Source organism: Staurois parvus, unplaced genomic scaffold (assembly GCF_062004578.1).
Source record: "Staurois parvus isolate SC_StPar_1 unplaced genomic scaffold, SC_StPar_1.0 ptg000018l, whole genome shotgun sequence".
In the NCBI taxonomy this organism is placed as follows: domain Eukaryota; kingdom Metazoa; phylum Chordata; class Amphibia; order Anura; family Ranidae; genus Staurois; species Staurois parvus.
This window is the reverse complement of record NW_028317814.1, coordinates 21,776,584-21,786,707: the sequence shown is the minus strand read 5'-3', so window position 1 is coordinate 21,786,707 and position 10,124 is coordinate 21,776,584. Positions and strand designations below refer to the sequence as shown.

General features: G+C 46.6%; 1 protein-coding gene across 2 annotated transcripts in view; it reads left to right on the top strand.

The window, feature by feature from the left end:
• Window positions 1–9,541: 9,541 nt before the first annotated feature.
• LOC149473178 (uncharacterized) overlaps window positions 9,542–10,124 on the top strand; it is a 74,172-nt gene continuing 73,589 nt past the window's right edge. For both annotated transcript variants that reach the window (XM_089682892.1, XM_089682886.1), the window contains exon 1: window positions 9,542–9,599. The gene's annotated coding sequence lies outside the window, so the exon portion shown is untranslated. The remainder of the gene's footprint in view (window positions 9,600–10,124) is intronic.

The window sequence follows — 10,124 nt, the reverse complement described above, 5'->3', positions numbered from 1 at the left end:
CCCCACATTCACTATATCTGGTCTCCCAGGACCCCGCATTCACTATATCTTGTCTCCCTAGACCCTGCAGTCACTATATCTGGTCTCCCTAGACCCTGCATTCACTATATCTGGTCTCCCAGGACTCTGCATTCACTATATCTGATTTCTTAGGACTCTGCATTCACTATATCTGGTCTCCCCGGACCCTGCATACATTATATCTGGTCTCCCCATACCCTGCATTCACTATATCTGGTCTCCCCGGACCCTGCATTCACTATATCTGGTCTCCCCGGACCCTGCATTCACTATATCTGGTCTCCCCGGACCCTGCATTCACTATATCTGGTCTCCCCGGACCCTGCATTCACTATATCTGGTCTCCCAGGATCCTGCATTCACTATATCTGGTCTCCCCGGACCCTGCATTCACTATATCTGGTCTCCCACAGTACACAGAACATGGAAATGCAATTATTTTAGTAAATATAAACTGCTAAATTCCTTTTCTCATCAGAAGCATATAGCAGTCGTGACTTCCATCAGTATCCAGCCGAGCACTAGTTAAAGCTTGTACGAGGAGTTTTCATTCTGCTCTGACTGTCCTATGAGGCTGCATAACCCCTGACCCTCTGTCTGCTGATCACATGCACCCTCCCCCCATCAAAAAAAAAAGCTCACTAGCAATACACACTAAACTAAGCATGTGCAGAGTGACTCCTAGGGCTCTGTATTATCAGCAGATGGATTGAGGACTGTGGATGAAGGGGAGGATCAGAGAAGACAGGATCAAACAACCTTTTTGCACAATGTGGGGATTAACCGGTTAGGTTCCACAGTGAGTATACCAAGCATTCTTTATTGCATATACAGACTAATTTTACTGTCGTAGGTTTAGTAACACTTTAAATTACCTCTATGGGTCACTAATCTGACCGTACAGTCAACTTTAGATTTACCCAAACTATAGTATGTAATATGAGGACCTTCCTAATCTACCTAATCAAATTTTATCCCGGCTGGCAGGCCCATAGATGCATAGTTGTTGGTGAATCTAAAAGAAATTGTACAATCAGATTGCAAAGAGTGCGGTGAGCTAATCCTGAAAAAATATTCTGATAACTGTATATAGTTAATACCTGTAAAGACAGTGATCAGTATATGGATTCCTCTTCTGCTTCACATGTTATGTATATTTTCCCAACATTTACATATGTAACTCAAGCTGCCCAGCAAAGGTGACATGGCTTGGGATCAGGGGCAGACTGACAACTCATGGGGCCCCGGGCAATAGGGGATCATGGGGCCCCTGTGTCCTTGCCCAAACTCAAAAAAGCCTATGAAAAAAGGTACCAGGGGCATCTCATGGGGCCCCCTACAGACCCCTGGCCCTCGGGTAGTGCCCGAGTTTCCAAATGGTCAGTCCGTCCCTGCTGGGGATAGACTCTAAAACTGCCCGGGGTTTTTTCGCAGTAGCAGCAACAGTTATTTTTTGGTAAGCAGACCTGGCAGTGTTATACTATCACCCCCTATCACTATCACTCTTGTTGGACAGCTTGGCCTTGTAAAACTTTCCATTTACATGGTACATATGGTGCTATTTGATCACAAAAAAAAGAGTGGATGTGACCTCTGGTCCCTAGGGTGCCAGGAAATAGCTGCACTGTGGGAGGTAGCTCTCATCATAGATCTCATGTGTAGGGGGCCAAGTTTTACAATGGTCTTGAAAGTAAAGTAAATGGTGACATGAAAGAATTCCTGGACATTACCAGTATGGAGCAAAATACGTTTTTTATAGGACTTGCTGCTTTTTTTAGTTGCTCTCTGATCAACTGCCAGAGCACCCCGCTGCAAGTCACAACTTTAACTGCACAGGACTCAGCAACCCCCCCTGGACTCCATGTGACCACATGTAGGCCTGGTGATTGGCTGCTCAGGCTCCCAGTACTACATTATTGTAAAGTGACTGTAAACCTCAGAAATGAAATATGAAAGCATATCCCTCTATAGTGTGTCATTTCTGTCTGCTGTCTTCTTTCTCTGGTAGCTGCATTAGTCACCTCTGACAAGTTTTCCTGACACCAAGAGAATAATGGTGACAGAGGAGGGACCTCCAGCAGATTGACAGCCTCAGCTCTGTTCCTGTGTGCTGTGTGGAGGGCGGTGTGTCTCCTTCCACCAATCAGCTCATAGAACTCTCCTCACGGAGCTCTGCAGAGTGTAAAAATTCTGCACTTTGAACAAATGCAGAGGAAAGAGTGTTGCTAATAAACAGGTACAACTTATGTAGGGGGATTTGTTTCATCTTTGTGTATCACCTGTGGCCAGTCACTTCACTGAGTATATGTATACAACAGGGGCGGACTGACAACTCATGGGGCCCCCGGGCAATAGGGGATCATGGAGCCCCTGTGTCCTTGCCCAAACTCAAAAAAGCCTATGAAAAAGGTACCAGGGGCATCTCATGGGGCCCCCTACTGACCCCGGGCCCTCGGGCAGTGCCCGAGTTTCCAAATGGTCACTCCGCCCGATATACAACCACTTTAACAGCTTGCCTGCCGCCCTATAGTAGAAGTACTGCTACAGGGCAGCAGGGCTGCGCAAAATCACGTATACATACGTGATTTGCATTTCCAGGTAAGGGGTGCGCATGCCGCCCTACCCGTGCCACTATTGGCAGCTAGAGATGTCAGTCACCGGGTCCCGGCTGGCGATTCCCGGCCGGCACTTGGCGATCGCCGGGGAAAGCTGGCGGGAGTGACCTGTGTGTAAACAATACAGGTCTCTCTCCTGTGAGCAAGGACATGCTGCTTTGTATTTCTCTGCACAGCATACAAAGCAGCATGTCTCTCTGGTAAAATACACACAGCACAGAGTTAACTCTTTGATCGCCTCAGATGTTAACCCCATCCTGCCCAGTGCCATTAGTACAGTGTCAGTACTTTTTATTAGCACTGATCACTGTATTAGTGTCAGTTTTTATTTATTAGTCAGTTTCCCCCAGTGTCAAAATACCTGCCGCAGTCCTGCAGTTTTTTTGTCCTAAGTGACGTGGATACAGGGGCGGACTGACAACTCATGGGGCCCCCGGGCAATAGGGGATCATGGGGCCCCCGGGCAATAGGGGATCATGGGGCCCCTGTGTCCTTGCCCACACTCAAAAAAAGCCTATAAAAAAGGTACCAGGGGCATTTCCTGGGGCCCTCTACTGACCCCGGGCCCTCGGGCAGTGCCCGAGTTCTCGAATGGTCAGTCCGCCCCTGCGTGGATATGGCCAGGAGGAACCACTGAGTGATGACCCCTGCATCACTTTGTTTGGATATGTGTCCTAAGTGACATTGGAGTTGGTGTGAGGAACCATTTAGCGCTGCGAGGGACACAGAAGACTGACATTTACCTGAAGTCCTGAACAGGGGTGGACTGACCATTTAGACACTCGGGCACTGCCTGAGGGCCCGGGGTCAGTAGGGGGCCCCATGAGATGCCCCTGGTACCTTTCATAGGCTTTTTTTGGTGTGGTTTGAGTGTGGGCAAGGACACAGGGGCCCCATGATTTCCTATTGCCAGGGGGCCCCATGAGTTGTCAGTTCACCCCTGGTCCTGAAGGTTCTAGAATAGAATTCAATCAGAGATTCTTTTTGACCGGAGCAGCATTCGGTGGTACAGGCAGCAGAAGGAGGACACTAACCGGCCACTTTATTAGGTACACCTGTTCAACTGCTTGGTAACACAAATTGCTAATCAGCCAATCACATGGCAGCAACTCAATGCATTTAGGCATCTAGATGTGGTGAAGACGACTTGCTGAAGTTCAAACCGAGCATCAGAATGGGAAAGAAAGGGGATTTAAGTGACTTTGAACGTGGCATCGTTGTTGGTGACAGATCTCTAGGGTTTGCAGAGAATGCTCTGAAAAAAAGAGAAAATATCCAGTGAGTGGCAGTTGTGTGGATGAAAATGCCTTGTTGATGTTAGAGGAGATTGGGCAGGCTGGCTGCTGCGACATTCAGATGACAGGGTCAGAATTTGGTGTAAACAACATGAAAGCATGGATCCATCCTGCCTTGTATCAACGGTTCAGACTGGTGGTGTATTGGTGGTGGGGGATATTTTCTTGGCATTAGCAAGGTGTACCTAATAAAGTGGCCGGTGAGTGCAAGTATTTGCAGGCACACCTTTCATTTAAATATTCATATCAGCAATAGCATAAGCTCTTAATGTGGAACTAAAGGGGGTTAATATTCACCTTACCAACGGTCCCTCGCCAGCATCTTCCTCGGTGTACCGGTCTTTGACCGTCTTTATTGGCTGGCACAGGATTACATCACACATGCTCAGGAGGCTGTCATTCAGCACAGGGAGAACGGCCCTGCTCTGTTAGCTGAGCCACGCATGCACAGCTCAGTTTACAATGCCAGAGAAGACAGCAAGCAAGCCAGCAGGGACATTTTACTGCAGAAGAAACAGTGCAATAAAAGCCTGCCTGTTACAACTGAATTTCAGTTCTGCTTTAAGATGGGTATATATTAGTAGGATTTCAAACATAAATTCTTAGAACATTCCAAAGTCATTTTAAAGTGTTACTAAACCCATGACCCTGCATTCACTATATCCGGTCACCCCGGACCCTGCATTCACTATATCCAGTCTCCCCGGACCCTGCATTCACTATATCCGGTCTCCCAGGACCCTGCATTCACTATATCCGGTCACCCCGGACCCTGCATTCACTATATCCAGTCTCCCCGAACCCTGCATTCACTATATCCAGTCTCCCCGGACCCTGCATTCACTATATCCGATCTCCCCAGACCCTGCATTCACTATATCCGATCTCCCCAGACCCTGCATTCACTATATCCGGTCTCCCCGCACCCTGCATTCACTATATCCGGTCTCCCCGCACCCTGCATTCACTATATCCGGTCTCCCCGCACCCTGCATTCACTATATCCGGTCTCCCCGCACCCTGCATTCACTATATCCGGTCTCCCCGCACCCTGCATTCACTATATCCGGTCTCCCCGCAATCACTATATCCGGTCTCCCCACACCCTGCATTCACTATATCCGGTCTCCCCAGACCCTGCATTCACTATATCCGGTCTCCCCGGACCCTGCATTCACTATATTCGGTCTCCCCAGACCCTGCATTCACTAACAGTACACGGGACATGGAAATGCAATTATTTTAGTAAACAAACTGCTAAATACCTTTTTTCATCAGAAGTTAGAACAGTCTTGTGGCTTCTATCAGTGTCCAGCTGAGCACTGTTTAAAGCTTGTAGCTGGAGCATTCATTCTCCCCTGAATGTCCTATGAGGCTGCAGGACCCCTGACCCTCTGTCTGGACAATGCTAATTGGCCGTGTGCTGATCACACTCTCAAGAGAAAAAAAACTCTCTAACAATACTCACCAAAATGAGCATGTGCAGCTTTCTTCTATCAGCAGATGGATTGGGGACAGTAGGAGAAGGGTTGGATCAGAGAAGACAAGATCAAACAGCCTGTTTAGACTATGCGGAGGATTAACCCCTTAGGTTCCACAGTGAGTATAACAAGCATGCTTTACTGCATATACAGACTGATTGTACTGTTGGGGGTTTAGTAACACTTTAAAAGTAGTTCAAAGATTTTGTTTGCTTTTAACAACTGATTTTAGAACAAATGGACTTTACCAAATGAAAACCGCATTCACTGTTAGAAATGTGTACATTCAAGAAAAATTTTCCATCTTGCTCCTGTTAATGTTTCTCTTACTTTTCAGTGCGGCTGAAGACGAACGTTTGCGATTTTCTGTGCGAGATTTTCATATGATTCCGTGTACCCCGTGACTCCATGTGTTCACTTGAATGGGTTGCCCTGTGCTTGTCTGTCATAGCAGAAAAGCTCAAGGACCCAATTTTGGTCCTGAGCCAGGTGCTGTTTTTTTTTTTCAATGTGCGTTTTGTCATGTGACAATTGTGCAAAAATCGCACCGCGTTTGGGGAGCCATTAAGGATAAATGGCATCCAAATGTACTGTACATCGTGCATTTTTGCCACGATCTTCGTGACACTTGGAATTGCTTAAGTGTGAATGGGGCCTAAGGGCCGGTTCACACCATAGAAATGCAGTCCAGATGCGTGCCGGATGCGTTTCCGCATGTGCATTTTTGACGCGTTTTTCATGTGCCCAGGTGTGTTTTTGATGCATTCCAGTTCATTTTTTCCCCAATTAAATATAGACATGTGCGTTCCAGTGCGTTTTAGATGCATTTTATCGTGTTCCAGTACAGTTATGTGCAGGAAAAATGCAGCCTGTTCTACTTTATTTTCTGCAACCGGAACGCACTGGAACTGCAAGCACTGATGTGCACTATGGCATTGACAACCATATAACCTACTTTCTGTGCATTTTGGATGCAGAAAAATAGCAACTGAAATGCATGTAGTGTGAACTGGCCCTGCGATCGTGTTTCTGGAACGTGCAGCAGTTTGCATGTTCTCCCTGTGCCTGCGTGGGTTTCCTCCAGGTACTCCGGTTTCCTCCCACACTCCAAAGACACGCTTGTAGGTGAATCGGCTCCTGTCTAAATTGGCATTAGTACAGGGCCTAAAATTTCAAGCCCTGAGCTACTAGCCAGGCCTTAGAGTTACTTGCCACCAACAAACACACACAAACAGAGACACCTGTACACACACATACAGACATGTACACACACGCACAGAGACACATGTACACACACACATACAGACATGTACATACACACCGGCACGTACAGACACGCATACATGTACATACACACAGACACATGTACAATTGTACATGCATACACAGACACACACAAACATATACACACACACACACACCCATAAAAAGTTGCAGTACTTCGTTGTTCACTCACAGAGCCAGGTACTGCACTCTAGGGGGAGGCAGAGAGCACAGCACACACTCCTTCCTTTGCTTTCACTGCGCTCAGCTATTGAGCAGTCTGACGGCTCCCAGTGCCAATGACAGATCCGGCCTGAGCTCCAAGCCTGCTCAGCAAGACGGCCCTGGGGGACACACTCGCCCCCACCATAATTTCCACTTGCCATTGGTGAGCAGGCAAGTGGAAATTTCAAGCTCTGCCCTAGTTTGTGTATGTATGAATGTGAGTTAGGGACCTTAGATTGTACGCCCCTTGAGGTTAGGCTACGTTCCCAATAGCTTTGTCAGCAGGCGTTTGGGAAGCGTTTTTAACGCTTCTCAAATGCCTATGAAAATTCTACACATGGCAACACACAGTGCTGTTCACACTGAAGTGTTAGCGTTGCGGCAAAATTGACACCTCATATTTAGTCAGGAGCAGTTGAAGTCTCCCATTCAAGACTATGGTGAAGCTCCTCAAATGCCTGGCAGGCATTTGCAGGGCGTTTGCAAGGCATTAATACCTTTAAAATTCATTATAGGCATTTGTGGTGCAGTTTTAACGCGTGGCAAACGCCTATCAAACACTTCAAAACCACACATTGGGTGTTTGGGGAGCGTTTGAGCTTCCCAAACGCCTATCAAATGCCTATCAAATGCTATAGGGGCGTTTGGCAAGTGTTAGAAATTAGTCAAGTGTGAACGAGCCCTTAGGGACTGATGTGAATGTACAATATATGTGTAAAGTGCTGCATAAATTGACGGCGATATACAAGTACCTGTAATAAATAATAAATAAATGCAGCAACGCCACAGAAAATGCACGTTTTGCCGCACGTCTCAGAAACACCCTGCAAACGCGTGCTGTGCCATTGATTGTTAATGGCACCCCAAGCACCTGTAGCATTTTGCTACGTGTTTTACCGCACACTATGAATGATCCATAGGGCGGCACAGTGGCTTAGTGGTTAGCACCTCTGCCTTGCAGTAATTGGGTCATGGGTTCAATTCCCAACCATGGCGCCTCCTGCATTGAGTTTGCATGTTCTCCCTGGGTTTCCTCCAGCTACTCCAGTTTCCTCCCACTCTCCAAAGACATACTGGTAGGTTAATTGGCTCCTGTCTAAATTGTCCTAGTTTCAGCCCAGGCCATGAGGGATCTCCTGCATGGTAGAGGTTGGGGAAAGACCTGGCAACCTACCCTGTAAAATAATTGCTAAGAGAATTCATGGAAAAAGTCGCTTTTGAGTGACGGTCCATGCAATCTCCAAGGGTCGGATATGACTGAATGGATAGATAGATAGATAGATAAATGAGCACCCTATGCTTCACAAAAACAGCTTCTATGGGGTGTTTGTTGCACGTAGGGCAACCTATGTAAGTGAATGAGCTGCTCTCTGCATGACGAGTGGAAATGCTCCAAAACACACACACAAAAAACACAACATGTGGGAACGCAAAGTCCTGCCACCCTCAAATGTGGATGGGACCTGAAAGTGAGTGAATATTCCAGATGGGGACACAGAAAGCAATAAAAACCTGGTTTCTTCCTCTGATGATGTGCATGCGCATGTAACGCGTAAGGATGAGCCTACTCACACCGTGACGTCATGCCGTCGGAGCATCGTGGAGCTCCGGCGGCCATCTTTATTCAGGGACGGTCAGTCCAAATAGTTTTTTAACACTTGCCTATGGATGCATCCTGTTTTATTCATTAATAAATGTTTACTTTATCTACTACACTATGGGCATTCTTCCGGTTTGACCCCCTTTTGGGGAGCATTAATCTTTTAGACACCCAGCACCAGTCCATTGCCTCCAGAGAGGGAGCCTCCTGTTAACCCCTGTGAGCTGCACCCACTATCCCTTAAGGGGAACTCTGGACACCCCTGGATCATCAACATATAAAGTCCCAGGACCCATCCACCTTGAGAGGGAGCCTTTTCTACCTACTAGCCCAGATGACTACCTTGATGACATCAAGATATTATATATAAACGCACATTATTATTGCGCGTCCAGTGAGTGCGCATTTCTTCCGTTATCACAAGCACCGAGTGAAGCTGTTGGGACTAGAAGGGCACTACTTAAGTGACTAATACGGATTATTTTGTCCCATTTAATTGTACATTGTTTAGTATTGACACTTATTATATGTATCTTTATTTATATGGCTTTTGAGCATATTCAATTACACAGTTAGTCAGATTTGTAAGTGTGCTCATATATATATATATTGCTCATTTATTCCGTTTATGGTTTTATTTGAATCAATTTTGCGCTGCACTATTTTATTTATTTTAGCAATAAAAACCTGCCAGGGGTTCTGACCCCTCGCCACTCCATCCAGATCTAACAAAATAATAATTTTTTCTTTAGAAGTACACTTCTTGTGGATACGCCGAGTACCGCCATTTTAGCGGTCATCCTACAAAGCGCAGGAAGGGTTAAGGCCGCCCTGTGGTCTGCAGTGACCAACATCTGGTAGTGATCAGGCTCCGTCTCCCCCCCATCCCTAATCCCTGCACTGGGGAAGGATCCGAAAACCAAATCTGGGCTCTTTACAGCAACGTGTACATTAAAGGTTTCAGATTTCAGGGAAAAGTAAGAGGATTTTTTTTTCCTTTTCCTGGCTTTCTGGGAATGAGGGGAGGAGAACAGGAAGCTGGGAAGGGGCTGGAAGCAGAATCTGGGTCAGACATGCGGTGGAGAAGGCAGGATGATCAGTAAGTTTTAGGGGGTCTACTATGATCTCTGGGTGGGGGGGGGGACAGCAAGAGGAGCCAACCATGCCAAAGTCTTTTGGCTGGAAGGATGGCAGAAAAAAAAAATGTTGTCACCAGTTCCCATTTCTTCTAGGAGTTCCATGCAAAAGGCATGTAAGTTCCGCAGTCATCCTTATAGAGCAGCATGGGGTACATTGCTCTGATGTATTCCACAGGCACTTAATATATACTCTATGCTGTTATCTCTTTCTCGCTCTCATGTAATGCAACTTCAAAAGTCTCTTACAATACTCTTTAAATCTGCAGCTGTTAAAATATCTGGAGATCCTGCCATGAAGGTGCTTGCTCAGGCACTTCCTGTTATAGGGTGACAACGCTCTCCTATTTCACAATTGTGCTCCTGTGTTGTCACCCTGTCACACAGGCTGCTTGAACATATATTAGACCTCATACACACTGGGGGTTATTTACTAAAGCTGGAGAGTGCAAAATCAGACTTACTTCTGCATATCAACCAATCAGCTT